Source organism: Amyelois transitella, chromosome 27 (assembly GCF_032362555.1).
Source record: "Amyelois transitella isolate CPQ chromosome 27, ilAmyTran1.1, whole genome shotgun sequence".
Classification (NCBI taxonomy): Eukaryota; Metazoa; Arthropoda; class Insecta; order Lepidoptera; family Pyralidae; genus Amyelois; species Amyelois transitella.
The window spans coordinates 1276703-1284247 of NC_083530.1; positions in this window are offsets into that span (position 1 = coordinate 1276703).

The window sequence follows — 7545 nt, forward strand, 5'->3', positions numbered from 1 at the left end:
GCCATCATTTAGGATGAATAATTTCCCCCGTTTTTTTTTCACATTCTCCATTATTTCTTCGCTCCTTATAGTTGCAGCGCGATGTTATATAGCCTTAAGCCTTCCTCGATAAATGGTCTATTCAACACAAAAATATTTTTTCAATTCGTACCAGTAGTTCCTGAGATTAGCGCGTTAAAACAAACTCTTCAGCTTTATAATATTACTTAGTATAGATTATTGATTTTTACAATCTGCACGGAATCGGAAGAATAGAATGGAATAGATTTATTTTCAAAATATGATACAAGGTATCACTTATCGACGTCACATAACTTAAATCTAATTATACCTAACTACTGCCGCTTCCAAAGCGCATGTGTAGCAGCAGCGGCGGAACAAACTACACTGCAGCATGTGATGTAAAAGTGTTCATTTGTTCCAGTCTCTCAACGCATATGCGTTCGCACTCGGGCGAGCGACCTCACATATGCCTATGTGGAAAACGTTTCGTTCGGAAATCGGCACTCAATAGACATGATAAACACGTTCATAAATAAATAAGGTGAGTGTTGATTTTTGTTTTTCAATTTTCGCCCGTATCTTACATATCGTGTGCCGTGCGGTTCCTGGCACCAATAGAAAAAATAGAATAGGACCACTCCGTCTTATACCCATGGATGTCGTGTAAGGCGGCTGAGGGATAGGCGTGTAAACTTGAGATTATTTTTAGGCGATGGGCTAGCAACCTGTCATTGAAGAATTAAAAAATAAATTATAACATTATAATAATGAATAAGTACTTACCGTTCCGAAATATTAATAAAGAGAAATGATATGTTTTTGTGTTTGTAACGTATAAATTCAAAAACTAATGAACCCTCTTGAATTTTTTGAAAAGGGTTCATTAGATTTTTAATTTATACGACATATAAGACTGTTGGCTCTGCCTACCCCGCAAGGGATATAGACGTGATTATATGGATGTTCATGAAAATCCGTTAAATAGTTTTTGCGTTTAAGAGCAACAAACATACGTCCACAAATCCTAACCAACTTTTGTATTGAACATACTCGTACTTCAAACACACGATATCTTTGGATTCGATTGTCTGTGACACTGGAGGTCCCGGGTTCGAATCCCGGATGCCCTGGATGATAAGAAAATAACTTTTTTTGATTGGCCTGGGTTTTAGATGTTTATTTATATGTTTAAGTATTTATTATAAAATATAGTATCGTTGAGTTAGTATCTCGTAGGTAATACTTACAAGTCTCGAACTTACTTCGAGGCTAACTCAAATTTTACGACCTATAAATATTTTTGACAAAAACTTCAAAGACTTTATTATTATTCAAGCCAGATGGCCAATTTACTATACCTACTTATCTGAAAAAACTTCTATTTTTGTAACTTTTATTTTTTAAGTCGCTCTTATCTTTTGGTGTATTATTTTTACGAAACAATAAAAAAAAAAGTGTCTGAATAATAACCGGTGCTGTTACGGTGTGGTAATACATCGTGAGGAAACCTGCACATTCAGGCAACTGGATGTGTGACCGTGTGATCCAATACGGGTTAAGTATACCTCGGGACTCCTCTACGGAGAAGTGAGGATGCAACCGGGACAAATTATAATTATTTTTGTTATGAAATTTATTATATTACTAGCTTTCCCCCGCGACTCCGTCCGCGCGGATGTCGGTCTTCGCGTAGATGGTTTATTTCTCCATTTTATTTTCAGTCCGGTCAATTTAGACCAATAAAATAGGAATGAAGCTACATTAATTCCCATCAAGCTGAAAATGAGTATAATTGTTTAAAACACAATCAAAAGCATTATTTCAAAATTCCCCATGATTCCGGTTTAAGGAAAAAAATTACCCAAGGTCAAAGGTAAGAAAATGGGATTTTCACGATTTTCTTCAAAACGGTAAGTTTTATAGGAAAATTACCTCAGACATAGATTGTAGATCATAAAGATATCTATAAAAAGGAATCAATATTTTTTTTCAATAAAGCTACCGTTTCTGAGATATTACCATGCAAAAAGTTGCAAGCGTCATAATATGCTTAAGCACGTCTCGTATATACTCTATGTAGCAGTAATATAAGTAAAAATATTGTTCTGTCGGTAATTTTAACTTGAATTCAAAATATAAAATATACATAAGTATAATGAAACCCAGTCCCTTCATTTATACTGTAGTGAAACCTTGAGACAACATCTGTCTCTCTGTTTAATTGTGTACGTGGCTAGGGTCGTATACCTGCTTTATCTCAGAATGCTCAATACATGAAATACCGTAAGTCTTTAGTAATAGTTGTCCTTGCGGGGATACCGTTGTCGGCTATGGACACCACGGCCTCTCATGCCCTAGGAGTGCCGGCCGTTGAGGGCGCCATGCCTCCTCCAAGTGTGATAGTGATATTGAAAGGAGAGTGAACGCGGGGAACATGGTGAATGGAGCTTTGCATGCCTTTATGAGCAGTCAGAAACTATCCAAAAAGGCTCGACTGGCTGTGCACAGGGGCGTGTTGGTCCCGACATTAATGTATGGGAGTGAAAGTTGGGTATGGCAAAAGAAGCACGAAAGCAGAATAAATGCAGTGGAAATGAGAGCGTTAAGGAGTATGTTGGGTGTGAAATTGAGTGACCGGATAAGGAACAGTGTGATAAGGGAATGTTGTGATGTGAAAGAAGATGTAGTTACAGGAATAGAAAAGGGTATGTTGAGATGGTTCGGTCATGTGGAGAGGATGAATGAAAACAGGTTGACTAAGCAGATATAAATGGAGAGTGTGGAGGGAAAGGTCGGGGTGGGAAGACCTAGACGAACATATCTTGATCAAATTAAGGACGTCCTGGTAAACGGTCAGGTCAAAAGTACCCGAAACCGCCGAGCTTGCATGAAGAGAGTTATGAATGTAGATGAAGCAAAGGAAGTATGCAGGGATCGTGGCAAGTGGAAAGAGGTAGTTTCTGCCTACCCCTCCGGGAAAGAGGCGTGATTTTATGTATGTATGTATGTAGTTATCGGTAATATCTATACTTTTGAACCTTTTGGGGTAGAAACTCTGGGACCGGGGGGCCTATCTGCCCATCAGCTTTTCCGACAATTGTCGAAAAAGCTAATTGAGGTATCTCTTGACCGGAGGGCTGGAAATTATCTGGCTCAGAGAATCAGCATTGCCATTCGAATTGGCAATGCTGCCAGCCTTCTGGGCACATTCCCGCATGTTGATGCTATGCAAGGACTGTACAATTTATAAATTAAATTTTAGGTTGTAGTCATCTTTTTTCTTTCTTTTTATAAGTAGTTTTAGTTTTAATTTGATTATTGCATTGAATTTGATAATTGTAATCTGTATTATTGTCCTAAGATGATTTTCTTCACTTACAGTTATTCTATTTTTTTAAATAATAAATGCGAAAGTTAGTCTTGAGTGCCACTGCGTAGTGAAAACACGTGTTTATTCTAACCTATTTCAGACTTTTTCAAGTTTAATAATAAAAATGTTAAAAAAAAACGCGCTAATAGTACACTACCTCAGAGGTGGCAAGGAAACGGATGCATATTATGACGCTTGCAACTTTTTGCATCGTTATATCACAGAAACGGTAGCTTTGTTGAAAAAAATTACTGATACCTTTTTTATAGATAACTTTATGATCTACAATTTATGTCTGAGGTAATTTTCCGATTTGAAAAACTTACCGTTTTAAAGAAAATTGCGATACACCCAGTTTTTACCTTTGACCGTGAGTACATTTTTTTCCTTAAACCGGAATCATGGGGAATTTTGAAATAATGCTTTTGATTGTGTTTTAAATAATTATACTCATTTTCAGCTTGATGGGAATTAATGTAGCTATGTAGTATTTTTTTCATAGTAATTAGTAGCGGCCCGCTTGTGCAGCAAACGGTTCAAGCCAAAGCCGACTTTAGGCGCTACAGGTTACGGCGCTAAATCCACTGCGGGTAACGCAACGTGTGTTCGCGGTTCTACAGAACAACGTCTATGTATAAACTGAAAAATTAAGATTTTTTTTTCTTCGTATTTTTTCGGGATAAAAAGTATCCTATTTTACGCCCAGGATAATAAGGTATAATTATACCAAGTTTCATCAAAATCGAACCGTTAGTTTTCACGTGATGCCTGAACATACAGACAGACAGACAAAAATTTTTTTAATCACACTTTTGTTTTTGGTATCGATCCAGTAACACCCCCTGCTATTTATTTTTTCAATATTTTCAATGTACAGAATTGACCTTTCTACAGATTTATTATATGTATAGATTTCATTTATTATTATTATTCAATGTATGTGCCGTGTGGTTCCCGGCACCAATACAAAAAAGAATAGGAGCACTCCATCTCTTTCCCATGGATGTCGTAAAAGGCGACTAAGGGATAGGCTTACAAACTTGAGATTCTTTTTTTTTTAGGCGATAGGCTAGCAACTTGTCACTATTCGAATCTCAATTCTATCTTAAAGCCAACGTGCTATCAGTCCGCTCAGGACTGTTGGCTCTGTCTACCCCGCAAGGGTTATAGACGTGATTATATGTATGTATGTATGTATGTTCAATGTATGTATTAAAATGTAATTTTTGTGTCAACGATATGGGTCTAGAAACCTGGTATAAATTATTTTTATTTTTTATTTTTTTAAAGCGGCTAGCGCGTTCACACAAACAAACAAACTCTTCAGCTTTAAAATATTAGTATAGATTATTTAAATACATCTTATAATTGTTTTATTTATTTTTAATTGCTTGCTATTAACTCCCAACATAATACGACATTTTTTTTTTATTATTTTTATAATCATCACTAAAGATGATATAAACCTGCCCGCCGTTCCATATTATATTAAAATTGCGATGCCCAGCAGGGTTCATATTGTACTTACCTTCCTATGAGAAGTAACTAATTCAACTGATGTAATGACTCAAGTACTTTATGATATGCAACTACTATTATAAAGGCGAAAGTTTGTATGGATGTTTGTTACTCTTTCACGCAAAAACTACTGAACCGATTACCATGAAATTTGGTATGTAGGTAGCTGAAGACCCAGAATAACACATAGGCTACTTTTTATCCCAGAGTTCCCGCGGGATTGATAGGGTTTCCATGCGGACGAAGTCGCGGGCGGCCTCTAATATGCAATAAAGATTTTTAAATCACCTTTTCATAGCTGACATTTGGTCAAAGACAAAAAACGTTGATATGATTTTATTTCTAAAAACTAAAAATTATTTTTGTCTCTATTGTCACGTCTTTATCTCCTGCATTTCATATAACCAACCCTCTTTTCGTAGTCAGGTAAAAATAAAACTTAGTGCTTATCTTATTTTTTAGAAATTTTACCTGCCACAGTGACGTCATGCAGTGGAAAAATACACACATACAATAAGAGTATACTTACAAACATAATAGAAAGTTGACTAAGTTAACAATAAAACTAAATGTTTAGGGCGAACTTAGAATTTAACTTAAGTAGGTATGTATATCTAATATTAGGTATATAAAAAAAAACAAAGTTTACGATACTTAACCTTTTTTTTTATTTTTTATTTATTTAATATATTAAAAAAGTTATCGCAGTTATGCAACTTTATAGCGATCGTTTTTGATATGGTGCCGTGTGGTTCCCGGCACCAATGAAAAAACGAATAGGACCACTCCATCTCTTTCCCATTGATGTCGTAAAAAGTGACTAAGGGATAGACTTATAAACTTGGCATTCTTCTATCCTTCTGCGATCCTGTCACTATTTGAATCTCAATTCTATCATTAAGCCAAGCAGCTGAACGCATGTCAGCCTTTCAAGATTGCTGGCTCTGTCTACCCCAGAAGGGATATAGATGTGATTATGTGGATGTACTATTTAATTTAAAAAAAAGTTTAGTTTCGTTAAGTTAACAAAGTTATCGCTGTAATGCAATTTTCTTGCGATCGTAATAAGTATAATGGATCCCTTTATTTTTAAATAATAGTCTTTATCGTCTAATTTGGAAATAATAAATGTATTTCAAACAATAAATGTCGAGAGAATGAATGAAAGCATGTTGACTAAGCAAATATACAAAGGAAGTGTGAATGGGACTGTTGATGTGGGAAGGCCTAGACCAGTGATTCCCAAAGTGGTCTATATCGACCCATGACAGGGTCTATGACAAACTGCAAGGGGTCTACGTCAGCGAAAAAAACTTTGAGGTCCATGAAATGAAAATGAGGGTCCACAATAGTTGATCTCAACACATACACTGATATTACCTATTTACTTTTATACTATCTTATAATATCAAAACATATATACATTATTTATAAAAGTACCTAAAAAGTTAAAAAAAAATGTTACATATTTTTATAAAATTGTGTAAGTTGTAGGATACAGGAAATCAATATCGGGTAATTAAGGGGTCTACCCAACACGGAAAAACATGGTAAAGGGTCTACGACACAAAAAAGTTTGGGGAACTCTGGTCTAGACGAACGTATCTTGCTTTGCTATCAATGGTCAGGTCAAGAGTACCCGAAACCGACGAGCTTGCATGAAGAAAGTTATGAATGTGGACGAAGCGAAAGAAGTGTGCAGGGATCGTGGCAAGTGGAAAGATGTGGTCTCTGCCTACCCCTCAGGGAGAGGCGTGATTTATGTATGTATGTACGTACATACATATATATAAATGAACAAATTATAGTGTACGTTTCAATTATAAATATTAGAAATTTATGAACAAGATTTTTTTCTTAATGTCGTTAAAAATTGAATCCCAAATTTTAATTGAGGAATTTTTGATGAGAAATGCTTTTAGGTTATAAAAGTTAACCAATCTTGTTACGGTAGACATAACAATGGCAAAATCATATGAGTTCTCACAATGAATTTCATTTTGTTCGGTTTTGTAATTGTTGAGAATAATAAGAATAATTTCTAATTAAAACTCATCAATGCGTCATTTTTAAATGAGTTAAAGCTGCAATACAAAATCAGATATTATGATAAAACATGTCATTAGCTTATCGGTTAAAAGTCATACATATATACATACGTCAATCACGTCTTTAGTCCCTTGCGGGGTAGACAGAGCCAACAGTCTTAAGAAGACTGATAGGCCACGTTCAGCTGTTTGGCTTAATGGTAGAATTGAGATTCAAATAGTGACAGGTTGCTTGCCTGTCGCCTAAAAGAAGAATCCCAAGTTTATAAGCCTATTCCTTAGTCATCTTTTACGACATCCATGGGAAAAAGATGGAGTGATCCCATTCTTCATTGTATTGTGCCGGGAACCACACGGCACTAAGGGATGTAATGTTTAATTCCATTTATTTGAACTGCATTCCATACTTTTTTGATTTTCTGTTTTTTTAAAGATCAAAATTGAATTTAAATACTTTTTACAAATAATGTTTTATTGAAAATAATATCATTTTTTATTTTATTATATTATACATATTAGACAAAGCCAACAGTCTTGAAAAGACTGATAGGCCACGCTCAGCTGTTTGGCACCTTAAACGATAGAATCGAGATCAAAATAAAAAAA